This window comes from Scyliorhinus torazame, chromosome 16 (assembly GCF_047496885.1).
Source record: "Scyliorhinus torazame isolate Kashiwa2021f chromosome 16, sScyTor2.1, whole genome shotgun sequence".
Lineage (NCBI taxonomy): Eukaryota > Metazoa > Chordata > Chondrichthyes > Carcharhiniformes > Scyliorhinidae > Scyliorhinus > Scyliorhinus torazame.
Window position 1 is genome coordinate 91325642 of NC_092722.1, and position 20142 is coordinate 91345783.

Sequence of the window (20142 nt, forward strand, 5' to 3'; positions counted from 1 at the left end):
TTAACCTTACATACAACAAGGATAAATGTGTGTATAGCACCGGCCGCCTAGCCATCCTCGGCTACGTAGTGCGAAATGGAGTGATAGGCCCCGACTCTGGACGCATGCGCCCCCTTATGGAGTTCCCCCTCCCTCACTGCTCCAAGGCCCGAAGCGCTGCCTAGGGTTTTTCTCTTACTATGCCCAGTGGGTCCCCAACTATGCGGACAAGGCCCATCCCCTGATCCAATCCACAGCTTTTCCCCTGTCGATAGAGGCCCGCCAGGCCTTCAGCCGCATCAAAGCAGACATTGCAAAGGCGACGATGCACGCCATCGACAAGCCCCTCCCCTTCCAGGTCGCGAGCGACGCGTCTGACGTAGCTCTGGCGGCCACCCTCAATCAAGCGGGCAGACCCGTGGTCTTCTTCTCATGCACCCTCCATGCTTCCGAAATCCGCCACTCCTCAGTCGAAAAGGAGGCCCAGGCCATCGTAGAAGCTGTGCGACATTGGAGGCATTACCTGGCCGGCAGGAGATTCACTCTCCTCACTGATCAACGGTCGGTTGCTTTCATGTTCGATAATGCACAGTAGGGCAAGATAAAAGACGATTAGATCTTGCGGTGGAGGATCGAACTCTCCGCCTACAACTACGAGATCTTGTATCGTCCCGGGAAGCTAAACGAGCCTCCTGATGCCCTGTCCCGCGGCACATGTGCCAACACACATGTGGACCGCCTCTGAGCCCTCCACGAGGACCTCTGCCACACGGGGGTCACTCGCTTTTTCCACTTTATCAAGACCCACAACCTGCCCTACTCTATCGAGGATGTCAGGACAGCCACCAGGGACTGCCAAATCTGCGTGAAGTGCAAACCACACTTCTACCGACCAGAGAAAGTGCACCTGATAAAGGCTTCCCGTCCCTTTGAACGCCTCAGCATGGACTTCAAAGGCCTCCTCCCCTCTACCGACCGCAACACTTACTTCCTGATCGTGATTGACGAGTACTCCCGGTTCCCATTCGCCATCCCCTGCCCCGACATGACCGCCACCACCGTCATCAAGGCCCTCCATCGCATCTTTGCACTGTTCGGGATCCCCGCTTACATACATAGTGATAGGGGGTCCTCCTTTATAAGCGCCAAACTGCGCCAATTCCTGCTCAGCAAGGGCATCGCCTCAATCAGGACGACCAGTTATAATCCCCGGGGTAACGGAACGGTCTGGAAGACCGTCCTACTGGCCCTATTTGGAGCTTTGGAGCGGGTGCAGAGGAGATTTACCAGGCTGTTGCCTGGTATGGAGGGAAAATCTTATGAGGAAAGGCTGATGGACTTGAGGTTGTTTTCGTTAGAGAGAAGAAGGTTAAGAAGAGACTTAATAGAGGCATACAAAATGATCAGGGGGTTAGATATGGTGGACAGTGAGAGCCTTCTCCTGCGGATGGAAATGGCTAGCACGAGGGGACATAGCCTTAAACTGAGGGGTAATAGATATAGGACAGAGGTCAGAGGTAGGTTCTTTACGCAAAGAGTGGTGAGGCCGTGGAATGCCCCACCTGCAACAGTAGTGAACTCGCCAAAATTGAGGGCATTTAAAAGTTTATTGGATAAGCGTATGGATGATAATGGCATAGTGTAGGTTAGATGGCTTTTGTTTCGGTGCAACATCGTGGGCCGAAGGGCCTGTACTGCGCTGTATCGTTCTATGTTCTATGTTCTATGGTCCAGGAATCTCCCAGTCCCCCGCTGGCAGGAAGTTCTCCCAGATGCCCTCCACTCCATCCGGTCACTGCTTTGTACCACAACCAACCAAAAACCTCACAAACGTCTCCTTGTCTTCCCCAGGAAGTCCTCCTCTGGGACCTTGCTCCCTACCTGGCTGGCAGCTCCCGGACCCATCCTGCTCCGAAAACACGTGCGGGCGCACAAGTTGGACCCGTTGGTCGAGAGGGTCCATATTCTCCACGCTAACCCCCAGTACGCCTACGTGGCGTACCCCAACGGCCGACAAGATACGGTCTCCCTACGAGACCTGCCGCCTGCCAGAGCCCCACGCACACCCCAGCCACCAGTCCCACCCTCCCTCCCACCAGTGCACCTTACAGGAGGATTGGTCCTTCCGCCAGCCCCATCTAGGCCCCCCCACCCACCGACGCACCCCGCAGACGCTCCCTTCCCAGGTCAACCATTTTCCCCACCAGCGCCGTCTAGGGGTGTTAAAGCTGCCACAGAGATTGAGGCCACGCTCCCGGAGTCACAGACGCCCGAGCCTCCACCGGAATCACCACCGAAGCTTCGACGATCACAGAGGACGACCAGGGCCCCCGATCGACTGATTGCTTCATTTTAAAGTGTATAGCTAATAAATGAATCATAAATTGTAAATAGTTAATAGAATAGTAAATAGTTACAAAACGCTGTACGGAGATATTACGGTACCTCTACAACTATAATTTCTACCACGTTACCATGTTGTAATATCAGGCTACCACCCCCGCCGGACTCTATTTTAACAGGGGGTGAATGTGGTAGTCTGTGTAGAGGTATTACGGTACCTGGTAATGCTGGAACACCATTGGTAGATATTGTCTGTTTCCTATTGGTCAAGCTCTATGGTAGCTCCGCCCTGCTAGGCGGGATATAAGAGCCCGTGCTACCCCAGCAGCCTTCATTCTGTACCTGAGCTGCTGGAGGAAACATCTAGCTTATTAAAGCCTTCGGTTGGACTACAACCTCACTTTAGTGGTCTTTGATCATGCATCATATAGCAATGAACATTGCTTCCGGTATTGATTCAAGGACGGATACCGAGCATTTTAAAAAATGCATTGACGTAAAATACTTATATTTAATCCAATTATATCCTCATATTTCAGAAACAAATGCTTGAGAATACTTTAATAAGGCTGATATTTTCATAAACCAAGATTATGTTCAATAATTAAAAGCCTGTATTTCATCAGTCCACAACAGAAGAGCACGCAAATTGCGCGAAACATCTTCAAAATAAGCTATTACTCCGTCATTTTGAGACGAATACATAAAAGCAAGAAGAGAGTATCGCAGACCTTGTTGATGGTGGACACAGGTTCGGGTGTCAGGAGTTGAGATCAGTACGACATTGATCCTAGATTTGCATTATTTTAAAAATGTTTTTTGTCCTCTTAGTTTTCCGCTAGTTACTATCTCCCAGGATGTTGTAGTGAGAGATTGATAATAATCTTTATTAGTGTCACAAGTAGACTTTCTGCAATGAAGTTACTGTGAAAATTCCCTAGTTGCCACACTCTGGCGGCAGTTCGGGTACACGGAGGGAGAATTCAGAATGTCCAATTCACCTAACAAGCACATCTTTCGGGACTTGTGGGAGGAAACCGGAGCACCTGAAGGAAACCCATGCAGACATGGGGAGAACGTGCAGACTCTACATGGACAGTGAACCAAGCCGGGAATCGAACCCGGGTCCCTGGCGTTGTGAAGCAACAGTGCTAACCACTGTGCTACCGTGCTGCCCATGCCATTGAGAAGGCACGGATGATGCGTTGTAGGATAATCTTTGTCTCAGACTTTTGTGGTGCCATTATCCCTCACCAGGCCAAGCCGGAATGGCGATTATGTCTTGTTTCAAAGGGAAATGGATAGCCTCAGCGTCAAAGGAGTTTTCATTAGTTGACTGATGTGACCATCAATTCACACGAAACCAGGAGTAGAAGTAAACTGTGGCTTTAATCAACTAGAACAGTGCCTGCCTGCGACTGGTCTGCTAATGACAGCCGCCTACAGGGCTACTGCTCTTTATACCTCCCCTCAAGGGATGGAGCCAGGGGCGGAGCCCACAAGGCACCAACATGATACATTACAGGTAATACCTTACAATGGTCCATAGGTGGAGCTCACATGGGCAACAGCGTGATACAGTTATATACATGGTGAATGGCTACTGCAAAACGTTCGCCACATTCAACCCCTGTTAAAAAAATGAAGTCCGGTGGAGGTGAAGGGTTCATAAGTTCAGCCTGTCCATCGCACGGATCGTGCACTTTGGTCGCCAAAGCTCTGGTATCGCAGCTGGCGCTGGTGTCGAACTCATCCGTGCGGGCATGGGTAGTGAAGTCGCCGGTGCGGGCACAGACGTGGGCTCCGGGAGCGTGTCTTCATGAGATTCAGTCCTGTGGGTCAGTGAAGGGGGAATGGAGGGCGGGAGGGGGTGCAGGTGCCATGTAGGGCGTAGGTCGGACGGGGTAAGTTGGGGTGGCGGTGGTAGTGGAACCCGCATGTGCCAGGTCCCGGAGGGAGACCGTATCCTGTCGGCCGTCGGGGTGTTCAATGTATGCGTACTGGGGTTGGTGTGTAGGAGCTGGACCCTCATATGGCTCCTGAAGTGTTTGTGGAGCAGGTCGGACCCCGGTGTCTTCAGCCAGGACGGAAGCGAGGCCCCGGAGGTGGATTTCCTGGGGAAAACAAACAGGTGGTCATGAGGGGTCTCCTTTGTGGCCGTGCAAAGGAGGGACCTAATAGAGTGGAGTGCGTCGGAGAGGACCTCCTACCAGTGGGGGACTGGGAGATTCCTAAGCCGTAGGGCCAGGAGGACGGTCTTCCAGACCGTCGCGTTCTCCCTCTCCACCTGCCCGTTCCCGGTGGGCTTTATCTTGTCGATAGAAGTGCGGCTTACACTCCGCACAGATTTGGCAGTCCCTTGTCATGTCTCTGACCTCCTCAGTGGAGTAGGGCAGGTTGGGGGCCTTGATGTAGTGGAGAAGCCGGGTGACCCCCGGGTGGCAGAGGTCAATGTGGATGGCCCGGAGTCGGTCATCTTGCGCGCTGGCGCATGTGCCGCGGGACAGGGCATCTGGGGGTTCGTTGAGCTTCCCAGGACGATATACTATATTGTAGTTATAGGTGGAGAGTTCGATCCTCCACCTCAAGATCTTATCATTCTTGATCTTGCCCCGCCGCGTATTATCGAACATGAAGGCTACCGATCGTTGGTCGGTGATGAGGGTAAACCTCCTACCAGCAAGGTAGTGCCTCCAGTGCCGCAGGGCTTCCACGATGGCTTGGGCTTCCTTTTCGACGGAGGAGTGTTGAATTTCGGAGGTGGTGAGGGTTCGTGAAAAACATGCTACTGGCCTGTCTGCCTGATTGAGGGTTGCGGCGAGGGTTGCGACCTCTGATGCATCGCTCTCCACCTGGAAGGGGACAGACTCATCCACCGCGCGCATTGCAGCTTTGGAGATATCCGCCTTGATGCAGTTGAAGACCTGGCGGGCCTCAGCCGCCAGTGGGAAGATGGTGGCCTTGAATAGTGGGCGGGCTTTGTCTGCATAGTTGGGACCCACTGGGCGTAATAAGAAAAGAACCTGAGGCACCTTTTCAGGGCCTTGGGGCAGTGGGGAAGGGGGAGTTGCAGGAGGGGGAGCATTCGGTCAGGGTTGGGTCCTAGAACCCCGTTTTCCACGACGTAGCCGAGGATGGCTAGTCTGGTTGTGCGGAAAACGCATTTCTCTTTGTTGTAAGTGAAGTTAAGGGTTCGGGCGGTTTGGAGAAATCTCTGGAGGTTGGCACCATGGTCCTGCTGATCATGGCCGCAGATGGTGATGTTGTCCAAGTACTGAATTGTGGCCTGCAGCCGGTACTGGTCCACCATTCAGTCCATCGTTCTTTGGAAGACCGAGACCCCTTTCGTGACGCCAAAGGGGACGAGGCGTCCGTCTGCCTCAAAAGCCGTGTAGTGGTGGATTGGGAGCTGGTGGTACGCAGACTTCAGATCCACCGTGGAGAACACCCGGTAGTGCGCGATTTGGTTAACCATGTCTGCGATCCGGGGAAGGGGGTACGCATCGAGGTGCGTGTACCGGTTTATGGTTTGGCTGTAATCTACAACCATCCAGTTCTTTTCCCTGGTCCTGACGACCACCACCTGAGCCCTCCAGGGGCTATTGCTGGCCTCGATGATTCCCTCCCGCAAGAGTCGCTGGACCTCGGACCTGATAAAAGTCCTGTCCTGGATACTGTACCGCCTGCTTCTGGTGGCGACTGGTTTACAGTCGACGGTGAGATTTGCGAAGAGCGGGGGAGGGTCGACCTTTAGGGTCACGAGGCTACATACTGCGAGTGAGGGTAGGGGCCGGCCAAACTTCAGTGTTAGGCTCCTGAGGTTACACTGGAAATCCAGTCCCAACAGAAGAGGAGCGCAGAAGTCGGGGGAGCACATATAATTTAAAATTGGCGTACTCGGCTTGGCGCCCTGTATTGCGAGGGTTGCGGTAATGCACCCCCGGACCTGCACCAAGTGCGACCCGGAAGCGAGGGAGATGGTTTGATGTACAGGGAAGATTGGGAGTGAGCAGCATCTTACCACGTCTGGATGAATGAATCTCTCCGTGCTCCCGGAGTCGAACAGGCTGGGCGTTTCGTGTCCATTTACCCGGACGGTCATCATAGAGTTCCGGAGGTGTTTGGGTCGCGACTGGTCAAGAACAAAGAACAAAGAAAAGTACAGCACAGGAACAGGCGCTTCGGCCCTCCAAGCCCGTGCCGACCATGCTGCCCGACTAAACTACAATCTTCTACACTTCCTGGGTCCGTATCCCTCTATTCCCATCCTATTCATGTATTTGTCAAGGTGCCCCTTAAATGTCACTATCATAGAACATAGAACATAGAAAAATACAGCACAGAACACGCCCTTCGGCCCACGATGTTGTGCGGAACCTTTTTCCGAGATTAATCATAGATTATCACAGAATTTACAGTGCAGAAGGAGGCCATTCGGCCCATTGAGTCTGCACCAGCTCTTGGAAAGAGCACCCTACCCAAGGTCAACACCTCCACCCAACACTAAGGGCAATTTTGGACACTAAGGGCAATTTATCATGGCCAATCCACCTAACCTGCACATCTTTGGACTGTGGGAGGAAACCGGAGCACCTGGAGGAAACCCACGCACACACGGGGAGGATGTGCAGACTCCGCACAGACAGTGACCCAAGCCGGAATCGAACCTGGGACCCTGGAGCTGTGAAGCAATTGTGCTATCCACAATGCTACCGTGCTGCCCTTAAGAACAAATTAATCTACACTATATCATTCTACCGTAATCCATCTACCTATCCAATAGCTGCTTGAAGGTCCCTAATGTTTCCGACTCAACTACTTCCACAGACAGTGCATTCCATGCCCCCACTACTCTCTGGGTAAAGAATCTACCTCTGACATCAACAAAGAACAAAGAACAAAAAAAGTACAGCACCGGAACAGGCCCTTCGGGCCTCCAAGTCTGCGCCGAACATGCTGCCCATCTAAACTAAAATCTTCTACCCTATCGGGGTCCGTATCCCTCTATTCCCATCCTATTCATGTATTTACACAAAAACGAATGGTCCAAAGATATATTTCATTCAGGCAATAAACTAACTGATGGCACTGAAAATTAGAAAAATTATTACATAAAATCGTGATCTAAACGTTATTCTTCATTTTACTCAGTTCTGTTACTTCTTTCTATGTTTTCATAATATGCACAATAATAATATGCATATTAAATCTTATTTCAATTCTGCCTTCTGATGAGAGAAATCTGTTTATTTCTAATTAAAGAAATGTTTCCCGATGGTAAAGATGATATTGGTGATCATTGGAATAAATATTAGACTGGGAGGGTTGTTCATGAGAAGTGCACATGTTCTGGGGCTGTGAGATTATATAATAATCTTTATTGTCACAAGTAGGCTTACATTAACATTGCAATGAAGTTACTGTGAAAAGTCCCTAGTCGCCACATTCTGGCAGTACAGGAACAGTGATCTCAGGTTCCTGTGGTATAACATTATAGAGTGATGTTCCACCATGCCCATGTCAGATCACTTAAAGACAAATCAGTTTATGTGAATGCGGTCTCCCTTCAAAGCTGACTTATTTTCCCTTTCCCTTCTTGCCCTGATACAATTTTTTGTTCAAAATCAGGATGGAATCCAGCAGAACAACCAGAACAACTCATTCCTGAGAGAAGTTAGACATGCACACTGTTTGCCTGAACACGAAACATCAGTTTTGCATCAGTAAGATGGAAAGACAAGGCATAGAAGATGTGGAGAATCAGCTAGCCTAACAGGAAGCAATAATAATGTGTCATGTCGGATCACATGAAGTGACAAGTCAGGGGGCAGGATTCTTCGTTGGCTGACGCCAAAATTGGGAAATGCGATTGGGCGGAGAATCAGTTCCAATGCCATAATTGCGGCGGATGCCAATTTGACAGGTGGGAAAGCAAGTTGGGAGCAGGATCAAAAAATCTGCAAAGGGTTATAGGTAGGGTAAGAACTGGGCAAAAATTTGGCAGATGACCGATAATGTGAGAAAATATGAGCTTGTCCACTTTAGCAGAAAGAATAGAAAAACAACATCATTTGAATGGAGAAAGATTGCAGAAATCTGTGTTACAAGGGTAACTGGGTGTCTTGGTACATAAATTACAAAATTGTTAACATGCAGGTAGAGCAAGATTGAGAAAGCAAATGGACTGTTGGCCTTTGTTGAAGGGGGAATGCAGTCTAAAAGTAGGAAAGTGCTGCTATAGCTTTACAGGGCCTTATTGAGATCATATCTGGAGTACCACGTACAATTTTGTTCTCCTTACTTAAGGATATACTTGTATTGGAAGCAGTTCCAAGGTTTGCTCGGCCGATTCTTGTGATGAAGGGGATGTCTAATGAGAAAAGGTTGAGCGGGTTAAGCTTATGCTCATTGAAATTTAGATGAATGAGAGGTGATCTGATTGAAGCATATAAGAATCTGAGGGCTTGATAGGGTGAATCCTGGGAGGATGTTTCCCCTCGGGAAATCTAGAACTCAGGGATACAGTTAAAAGTAAGAGGTCTCCTCCATCTATGATGGAGATGAGGATTTTTTTCCTCTTGAGGTTTGTAGACTTTGGTATTCTCTTACCCAGAGAGGAGTGGAATCTGTGTCATTGAATATATATGACGGAATTAGACATGTTTTTGATTGACAAGGAAGTCGAGCATGGGAGCAGGGAAGATAATGAAGGCAAGGCCACAATCGGGTCAGTCATGATCTTATTGACTGGAGACGTAGGCTAAAGGGGTCAAATGGCCTACTCCTATTGTAATTTCTATGAGATCAGTGGGGCATGAAAGAGGAAACCACTTCACTTGGTGGTATCTTAACTGACAGAAAGGAATATAGTTATAATTGTTGGAGACCAATAGGACATCATAGAATCCCTACAGTACAGAATGAGGTCATTTGGCTTATCGGGTCTGCACTGACCCTTCCCGCCCTATCCCTGCAACCCCATCTAATGGCCACTCCACCTAATCTTCGCATCCTTGGACTGTGAGAGGAAACCAGAGCCCCCGGAGGAAACTCACGCAGACACTGGGAGAAAGGTGCACTGAGGTTGGAATTGAACCCGGATTCCTGGAGCTGTGAGGCAGCAGTGCTAACTATTATGCCGCCCAACAGAGGCTCGATTATGCCAAAAATCATAAATTTGGCAGACTGTCCCTAAACACCCTTTTGTAGTGGCTGTTTTCTTCAAATGATCTCGTAAGTAATCAGTAAATATTATTCATCAGCCTCTTCCATCACCCCCTCCACCCACATGTCAGTTTCTCCCAGGAGAAGGAAAAGACAGGACCTCGAGGGTTGTAATCTCGGGATTACTCCCTGTGCCACGTGCCAGTGAGGCTAGAAATAGGAAGATAGAGCAGACAAACACGTGGCTAAACAGCTGGTGTAGGAGGGAGGGTTTCTGTTATCTGGACCACTGGGAGCTCTTCCGGGGCAGGTGTGACCTGTATAAGATGGACGGGTTGCATCTAAACCGGAGAGGCATAAATATCCTGGCCGCGAGATTTGCTAGTGTCACACGGGAGGGTTTAAACTAGTATGGCAGGGGGGTGGGCACGGGAGCAATAGGTCAGAAGGTGAGAGCATTGAGGGAGAACTAGGGAATAGGGACAGTGTGGCTCTGAGGCAGAGCAGACGGGGAGAAGTTGCTGAACACAGCGGGTCTGGTGGCCTGAAGTGCATATGTTTTAATGCAAGGAGCATTACGGGTAAAGCAGATGAACTTAGAGCTTGGATTACTACTTGGAACTATGATGTTGTTGCCATTACAGAGACCTGGTTGAGGGAAGGGCAGGATTGGCAGCTAAACGTTCCAGGATTTAGATGTTTCAGGCGGGATAGAGGGGGATGTAAAAGGGGAGGCGGAGTTGCGCTACTTGTTCAGGAGAGTATCACAGCTATACAGCGAGAGGACACCTCAGAGGGCAGTGAGGCTATATGGGTAGAGATCAGGAATAAGAAGGGTGCAGTCACAATGTTGGGGGTATACTACAGGCCTCCCAACAGCCAGCGGGAGATAGAGGAGCAGATAGGTAGACAGATTTTGGAAAAGAGTAAAAACAACAGGGTTGTGGTGATGGGAGACTTCAACTTCCCCAATATTGACTGGGACTCACTTAGTGCCAGGGGCTTAGACGGGGCAGAGTTTGTAAGGAGCATCCAGGAGGGCTTCTTAAAACAATATGTAAACAGTCCAACTAGGGAAGGGGCGGTACTGGACCTGGTATTGGGGAATGAGCCCGGCCAGGTGGTAGATGTTTCAGTAGGGGAGCATTTCGGTAACAGTGACCACAATTCAGTAAGTTTTAAAGTACTGGTGGACAAGGATAAGAGTGGTCCGAGGATGAATGTGCTAAATTGGGGGAAGGCTAATTATAACAATATTAGGCGGGAACTGAAGAACATAGATTGGGGGCGGATGTTTGAGGGCAAATCAACATCTGACATGTGGGAGGCTTTCAAGTGTCAGTTGAAAGGAATACAGGACAGGCATGTTCCTGTGAGGAAGAAAGATAAATACGGCAATTTTCGGGAACCTTGGATGACGAGTGATATTGTAGGCCTCGTCAAAAAGAAAAAGGAGGCATTTGTCAGGGCTAAAAGGCTGGGAACAGACGAAGCCTGTGTGGCATATAAGGAAAGTAGGAAGGAACTTAAGCAAGGAGTCAGGAGGGCTAGAAGGGGTCATGAAAAGTCATTGGCAAATAGGGTTAAGGAAAATCCCAAGGCTTTTTACACTTACATAAAAAGCAAGAGGGTAGCCAGGGAAAGGGTTGGCCCACTGAAGGATAGGGAAGGGAATCTATGTGTGGAGCCAGAGGAAATGGGCGAGGTACTAAATGAATACTTTGCATCAGTATTCACCAAAGAGAAGGAATTGGTAGATGTTGAGTCTGGAGAAGGGGGTGTAGATAGCCTGGGTCACATTGTGATCCAAAAAGACGAGGTGTTGGGTGTCTTAAAAAATATTAAGGTAGATAAGTCCCCAGGGCCGGATGGGATCTACCCCAGAATACTGAAGGAGGCTGGAGAGGAAATTGCTGAGGCCTTGACAGAAATCTTTGGATCCTCGCTGTCTTCAGGGGATGTCCCGGAGGACTGGAGAATAGCCAATGTTGTTCCTCTGTTTAAGAAGGGTGGCAGGGATAATCCCGGGAACTACAGGCCGGTGAGCCTTACTTCAGTGGTAGGGAAATTACTGGAGAGAATTCTTCGAGACAGGATCTACTCCCATTTGGAAGCAAATGGACGTATTAGTGAGAGGCAGCACGGTTTTGTGAAGGGGAGGTCGTGTCTCACTAACTTGATAGAGTTTTTCGAGGAGGTCACTAAGATGATTGATGCAGGTAGGGCAGTAGATGTTGTCTATATGGACTTCAGTAAGGCCTTTGACAAGGTCCCTCATGGTAGACTAGTACAAAAGGTGAAGTCACACGGGATCAGGGGTGAACTGGCAAGGTGGATACAGAACTGGCTAGGCCATAGAAGGCAGAGGGTAGCAATGGAGGGATGCTTTTCTAATTGGAGGGCTGTGACCAGTGGTGTTCCACAGGGATCAGTGCTGGGACCTTTGCTCTTTGTAGTATATATAAATGATTTGGAGGAAAATGTAACTGGTCTGATTAGTAAGTTTGCAGACGACACAAAGGTTGGTGGAATTGCGGATAGCGATGAGGACTGTCTGAGGATACAGCAGGATTTAGATTGTCTGGAGACTTGGGCGGAGAGATGGCAGATGGAGTTTAACCTGGACAAATGTGAGGTAATGCATTTTGGAAGGGCTAATGCAGGTAGGGAATATACAGTGAATGGTAGAACCCTCAAGAGTATTGAAAGTCAAAGAGATCTAGGAGTACAGGTCCACAGATCACTGAAAGGGGCTACACAGGTGGAGAAGGTAGTCAAGAAGGCATACGGCATGCTTGCCTTCATTGGCCGGGGCATTGAGTATAAGAATTGGCAAGTCATGTTGCAGCTGTATAGAACCTTAGTTAGGCCACACTTGGAGTATAGTGTTCAATTCTGGTCGCCACACTACCAGAAGGATGTGGAGGCTTTAGAGAGGGTGCAGAAGAGATTTACCAGAATGTTGCCTGGTATGGAGGGCATAAGCTATGAGGAGCGATTGAATAAACTCGGTTTGTTCTCACTGGAACGAAGGAGGTTGAGGGGCGACCTGATAGAGGTATACAAAATTATGAGGGGCATAGACAGAGTGGATAGTCAGAGGCTTTTCCCCAGGGTAGAGGGGTCAATTACTAGGGGGCATAGGTTTAAGGTGAGAGGGGCAAAGTTTAGAGTAGATGTACGAGGCAAGTTTTTTACGCAGAGGGTAGTGGGTGCCTGGAACTCACTACCGGAGGAGGTAGTGGAGGCAGGGACGATAGGGACATTTAAGGGGCATCTTGACAAATATATGAATAGGATGGGAATAGAAGGATACGGACCCAGGAAGTGTAGAAGATTGTAGTTTAGTCGGGCAGTATGGTCGGCACGGGCTTGGAGGGCCGAAGGGCCTGTTCCTGTGCTGTACATTTCTTTGTTCTTTGTTCTTTGAGATTATTTTATTGCTATTCTGTTCTCATCACTGCATGGGTTCTTCTGTTTCGGTGCATCATCGTGGGCCGAAGGGCCTGTACTGCGCTGTATCGTTCTATGTTCTATGTTCTGTGACACCAAATCGCAATCCCCCGTCACCTTGACAGCAGCTTCAATGCGGTCCAGAATCATGGGCTTGATTCTCCGGTCACAGGCGCCAAAATCGCGTGCGGCGATGGGCCGGAGAATCTAAATTCCCAACAGAATCGGGGATGGCGCCAGTTCCGCTGCCCCCACCAAACTCCGCACCACGTATCCACGGCCTCATGCCATTGCCTGAGGCCCGTTTCCCGATGCTCCACCACCAGCGGCCGAGTTCCCGATGGCGTGGGTCTCTCATGGTCTCACCCATTGGGAATTCAGCGTGGCGGTTGCGTACTCAGTCCAGCACCACCAAAATTGGGGGAGGGCTGATCCGCTGGTATGGGGGGACATTGTTCGGGGCTGGAGGCACTATGGTGGGGCGATGTGGGGAGCGCACGCCGGCTGAAGGGAGTCACCTTTCTGCGGGCCGGTTCCGCCAGCGCATCCACCATGAAGAACGGCGAGGCCATTACAGGCCGCTGCCGTGGGCATGCACAGCTACGGAGCCACCAATTCTCCGGGGTGTATCTGCAGCTGCAGCATGGTGCTCTCTGCTGCTTCTCTGCTAGCCACCAGCAAAACAGGGAATCGATGGCCGTTTTGTGCCAGTTTTCTGCCACCGTTCCCAGTCCGACATGGGTACATAGCGCTGGATTCTCCGTTTTGGAGACTAAATGCACACGCCAGCGTGAAAACGGTGCCATTTAACGCCAAGGAAAACTGGCACCAAACATCCACCGATTCCCTGTTCCAATGGGCGGGGGAAGTGGGCTAGCAGCCAGGCAGCGTAGAGCTCTCAGCTGCAGCTGCTGCTATGGCCTGGAGATTTGCCGGGTCCGTGGCCGCGCATGCGCACTGCTGAAGCCTGCAGCGTCCCCACCATGCTGCATGGTCGACGCAGCCCGCAGACATGGACCGCAAAAATAGTCCCCCCTTCGGCCTGCTCATGCACCCCGGACCGCCCCCCCCCTCCCCCACAATGCCCCCAGCCCCGAATAAAGCCCCTCTGCCCGCGGAGCGGCCGTGCCCTGACTGTGGTGTCACTGGACTGAGTCCACAGCTGCCATGCTGAGTTCCCAGAGGGTAAGACCATGAGAGTGCCACACCGTCGGGAACCCGGCCAGTCAGGGACGGAGCATCGCGGGGCGGGTCTCAGGCAATGGCCTGAGGCCGGGGGTACGGCATAAGGCGTACTCAGCCAGAAAGCCGCTTTTCAGGGGGCGGAGCATCGCGAAAGCGGCGCTGCCTCCGATTTTGTCATCATCAGAAATTCTCCCCCCATTACCGAACGCGATTTCTGCGTCGGAGATCGGAGAATCCAGCCCAAAGTCTCCAAATCGGTGAATCCAGCCCGACGTACGGTAAAAATCCGTTGCATGTCTTTGCCGGCCCAACCCGGTATTCACCGGGGCTCCCACGATTGTCCATCTCCAATGGGCCGAATTCCAGTTCACTTGTGCTTTTTAAAATCGTGAAACCAGCATCCTGGGTCATGAGGGAGAGAGAGGAGAGAGGATATTGAAAGGCGTGACCATGGGCTGCCGGGTCAGACAGTGGGGTGGAGGTGGCCCAGCCAGGGTCGGGGAGGAGGGGGGGCTGACGGACGAATGGGCCATGTGGCTAGTTGACCACCCACAGGACTGGGTGGTGTCCAGGCACTGACTGCCATTGACGCTGCCTGCAAGGCAGCCATCTTGTTGCACATCCCACTAACCACCCATCTTGGCCCCTGGTTCTGCCAAGTGAAATCGGCCGTATGGGTGCCCCCACCATCCATCCCCGCACCCCACCCTCTGTCATACCTCCCATCACCCAACCAGCGTCACCAGCCGGCGGGCATTAGGCGGCCCACCCAAGGGGAATACCTACTGTAGCCACTACGGGGCTCCAAGGGGCTGCAGAGAATACAGCTTGCAAGGGTAGTTCCAGAAGACAGTACCCCTGTCAACAGGGACAGGCGCCAGGACCAGAGGCCCTCATGATACCAGCCACCAACAGGGCCAGGGTACAGGGATATGGGGAGCATGTGGAGTCGGAGCCCGCAGTGCAAACCATGTAGCCCGGTGGACATGGTTGGGCACAGGGATAAGCACTATGCAAACATGTCGGCTTTTCACCTCCTGCACACAATGTATATTGAAATTGCACAAGCAAATAGAGAGCTAAGACGAGCAAGGAGGGGACATGAGAAGTATTTGGCAGGTAGGATCAAGGAAAACCCAAAAGCTTTCTATAGGTATGTCAGGAATAAGCGAATGACTAGGGAAAGAGTAGGACCAGTCAAGGACAGGGATGGGAAGTTGTGTGTGGAGTCTGAAGAGATAGGAGAGATACTAAATGAATATTTTTCGTCAGTATTCACTCAGGAAAAAGATAATGTTGTGGAGGAGAATGCTGAGACCCAGGCTATTAGAATAGATTAAAGTCTTACAACACCAGGTTAAAGTCCAACAGGTTTGTTTCGATGTCACTACCTTTCGGAGCGCTGCTCCTTCCTCAGGTGAATGAAGAGGTATGTTCCAGAAACACATATATAGACAAATTCAAAGATGCCAAACAATGCTTGGAATGCGACCATTAGCAGGTGATTAAATCTTTACAGATCCAGAGATCGGGTAACCCCAGGTTAAAGAGGTGTGAATTGCATCAAGCCAGGACAGTTGGTAGGATTTTGCAGGCCAGATGGTGGGGGATGAATGTAATGTGACATGAATCCCAGGTCCCGGTTGAGGCCGCACTCATGTGTGCGGAACTTGGCTATAAGTTTCTGCTCGGCGATTCTGCGTTGTTGCGCGTCCTGAAGGCCGCCTTGGAGAACGCTTACCCGGAGATCAGAGGCTGAATGCCCTTGACTGCTGAAGTGTTCGCCGACTGGAAGGGAACATTCCTGCCTGGTGATTGTTGCGCGATGTCCGTTCATTCGTTGTCGCAGCGTCTGCATGGTCTCGCCAATGTACCACGCTTCGGGACATCCTTTCCTGCAGCGTATGAGGTAGACAACGTTGGCCGAGTCGCACGAGTACGTACCACGTACCTGGTGGGTGGTGTTCTCGCGTGTAATAGTGGTATCCATGTCAATGATCTGGCACGTCTTGCAGAGATTGCCATGGCAGGGTTGTGTGGTGTCGTGGTCACTGTTCTGAAGACTGGGTAGTTTGCTGCAAACAATGGTTCGTTTGAGGTTGCGCGGTTGTTTGAAGGCAAGTAGTGGGGGTGTGGGGATGACCTTGGCAAGATGTTCATCGTCTTCAATGACGTGTTGAAGGCTGTGAAGAAGATGACGTAGTTTCTCCGCTCCGGGGAAGTACTGGACGACGAAGGGTATTCTGTCGGTTGTGTCCCATGTCTGTCTTCTGAGGAGGTCGGTGCGGTTTTTCGCTGTGGCGCGTTGGAACTGTCGATCTATGAGTCGAGTGCCATATCCCGTTCGTACGAGGGCATCTTTCAACGTCTGTAGATGTCTGTTACGCTCCTCCTCGTCTGAGCAGATCCTGTGTATACGGAGCGCTTGTCCATAGGGGATGGCTTCTTTAATGTGTTTAGGGTGGAAGCTGGAGAAGTGGAGCATCATGAGGTTATCCGTGGGTTTGCGGTAAAGCGAAGTGCTGAGGTGACCATCCTTGATGGAGACGAGTGTGTCCAAGAATGCAACTGATTTTGGAGAGTAGTCCATGGTGAGTCTGATGGTTGGATGGAACTTATTAATGTCATCGTGTAGTCGTTTCAGTGATTCTACGCCGTGGGTTCAAAGGAAAAAAATGTCATCGATGTATCTGGTGTATAACGTCGGTTGAAGGTCCTGTGCGGTGAGTAGGTCCTGTTCAAACTTGTGCATAAAGATGTTGGCGTATTGGGGTGCGAATTTGGTCCCCATGGCTGTTCCGTGCGTCTGGATGAAGAACTTGTTGTCGAAGGTGAAGACGTTGTGATCCAGAATGAAGCGGATGAGTTGCAGAATTGCATCTGGAGATTGGCAGTTGTCGGTGTTGAGTACTGAGGCTGTTGCAGCAATGCCGTCGTCATGGGGGGTGCTGGTGTAGAATGCCGAGACGTCCATTGTGACGAGGAATGTTCCTGGTTCAACTGGTCCATGGGTGCTGAGTTTCTGTAGGAAGTCTGTCGTGTCGCGACAGAAGCTGGGCGTACCTTGTACGATGGGTTTCAAGGTGCCCTCGATGTAGCCAGAGAGGTTCTCACACAAGGTCCCATTGCCTGAAACGATAGGGCGGCCTGGTGTGTTGGCCTTATGTATTTTTGGGAGGCAGTAGAGATCTCCAATGCGGGGAGTACGTAGGGTGCTCTGAAGATCTGGATCCAATGTCTTGATCAGTCTGTTAAGTTGGCGGATGTGTCCCTTGGTCGGATCTGCGGGTAATTGTCTGTAGTGTTCTTGGTTGTTCAGTTATCGGTATACTTCTTTGCAGTAGTCCGTTCTGTTCAGTACGACAGTGGCCCCTCCTTTGTCTGCTGGTCCAGCTTCCACCCTAAACACATTAAAGAAGCCATCCCCTATGGACAAGCGCTCCGTATACACAGGATCTGCTCAGACGAGGAGGAGCGTAACAGACATCTACAGACGTTGAAAGATGCCCTCGTACGAACGGGATATGGCACTCGACTCATCGATCGACAGTTCCAACGCGCCACAGCGAAAAACCGCACCGACCTCCTCAGAAGACAAACATGGGACACAACCGACAGAATACCCTTCATCGTCCAGTACTTCCCCGGAGCGGAGAAACTACGTCATCTTCTTCACAGCCTTCAACACGTCATTGAAGACGATGAACATCTTGCCAAGGTCATCCCCACACCCCCACTACTTGCCTTCAAACAACCGCGCAACCTCAAACGAACCATTGTTTGCAGCAAACTACCCAGTCTTCAGAACAGTGACCACGACACCACACAACCCTGCCATGGTAATCTCTGCAAGACGTGCCAGATCATTGACATGGATACCACTATTACACGCGAGAACACCACCCACCAGGTACGTGGTACGTACTCGTGCGACTCGGCCAACGTTGTCTACCTCATACGCTGCAGGAAAGGATGTCCCGAAGCGTGGTACATTGGCGAGACCATGCAGACGCTGCGACAACGAATGAACGGACATCGCGCAACAATCACCAGGCAGGAATGTTCCCTTCCAGTCGGCGAACACTTCAGCAGTCAAGGGCATTCAGCCTCTGATCTCCGGGTAAGCGTTCTCCAAGGCGGCCTTCAGGACGCACAACAACGCAGAATCGCCGAGCAGAAACTTATAGCCAAGTTCCGCACACATGAGTGCGGCCTCAACCGGGACCTGGGATTCATGTCACATTACATTCATCCCCCACCATCTGGCCTGCAAAATCCTACCAACTGTCCTGGCTTGATGCAATTCACACCTCTTTAACCTGGGGTTACCCCACCTCTGGATCTGTAAAGATTTAATCACCTGCTAATGGTCGCATTCCAAGCATTGTTTGGCATCTTTGAATTTGTCTATATATGTGTTTCTGGAACATACCTCTTCATTCACCTGAGGAAGGAGCAGCGCTCCGAAAGGTAGTGACATCGAAACAAACCTGTTGGACTTTTACCTGGTGTTGTAAGACTTTGTACTGTGCTCACCCCAGTCCAACGCCGGCATCTCCACATCATTAGAATAGATGACATTGAGGTACGTAGGGAAGAGGTGTTGGCAATTCTGGACAGGCTGAAAATAGATAAGTCCCCGGGGCCTGATGGGATTTATCCTAGGATTCTCTGGGAGGCCAGGGAAGAGATTGCTGGACCTTTGGCTTTGATTTTTATGTCATCATTGGCTACAAGAATAGTGCCAGAGGACTGGAGGATAGCAAATGTGGTCCCTTTGTTCAAAAAGGGGAGCAGAGACAACCCCGGCAACTATAGACCGGTGAGCCTCACGTCTGTAGTGGGTAAAGTCTTGGAGGGGATTATAAGAGACAAGATTTATAATCATCTAGATAACAATAATATGATCAGGGATAGTCAGCATGGCTTTGTGAAGGGTAGGTCATGCCTCACAAACCTTATCGAGTTCTTTGAGAAGGTGACTGAACAGGTAGACGAGGGTAGAGCAGTTGATGTGTATATGGATTTCAATAAAGCGTTTGATAAGGTTCCCCACGGTAGGCTATTGCAGAAAATACGGAGGCTGGGGATTGAGGGAGATTTAGAGATGTGGATCAGAAATTGGCTAGCTGAAAGAAGACAGAGGGTGGTGGTTGATGGGAAATGTTCAGAATGGAGTTCAGTTACAAGTGGCGTACCACAAGGATCTGTTCTGGGGCCGTTGCTGTTTGTCATTTTTATCAATGACCTAGAGGAAGGCGCAGAGGGGTGGGTGAGTAAATTTGCAGACGACACTAAAGTCGGTGGTGTTGTCGACAGTGTGGAAGGATGTAGCAGGTTACAGAGGGACATAGATAAGCTGCAGAGCTGGGCTGAGAGGTGGCAAATGGAGTTTAATGTAGAGAAGTGTGAGGTGATTCACTTTGGAAGGAATAACAGGAATGCGGAATATTTGGCTAATGGTAAAGTTCTTGGAAGTGTGGATGAGCAGAGGGATCTAGGTGTCCATGTACATAGATCCCTGAAAGTTGCCACCCAGGTTGATAGGGTTGTGAAGAAGGCCTATGTAGTGTTGACCTTTATTGGTAGAGGGATTGAATTCCGGAGTCAGGAGGTCATGTTGCAGCTGTACAAAACTCTGGTACGGCCACATTTGGAGTATTGCGTACAGTTCTGGTCACCGCATTATCGGAAGGACGTGGAGGCTTTGGAGCGGGTGCAGAGGAGATTTACCAGGATGTTGCCTGGTATGGAGGGAAAATCTTATGAGGAAAGGCTGATGGACTTGAGGTTGTTTTCGTTGGAGAGAAGAAGGTTAAGAGAAGACTTAATAGAGGCATACAAAATGATCAGGGGGTTAGATAGGGTGGACAGTGAGAGCCTTCTCCCGCGGATGGAAATGGCTGGCACGAGGGGACATAGCTTTCAACTGAGGGGTAATAGATATAGGACAGAGGTCAGAGGTAGGTTCTTTATGCAAAGAGTAGTGAGGCCGTGGAATGCCCTACCTGCAACAGT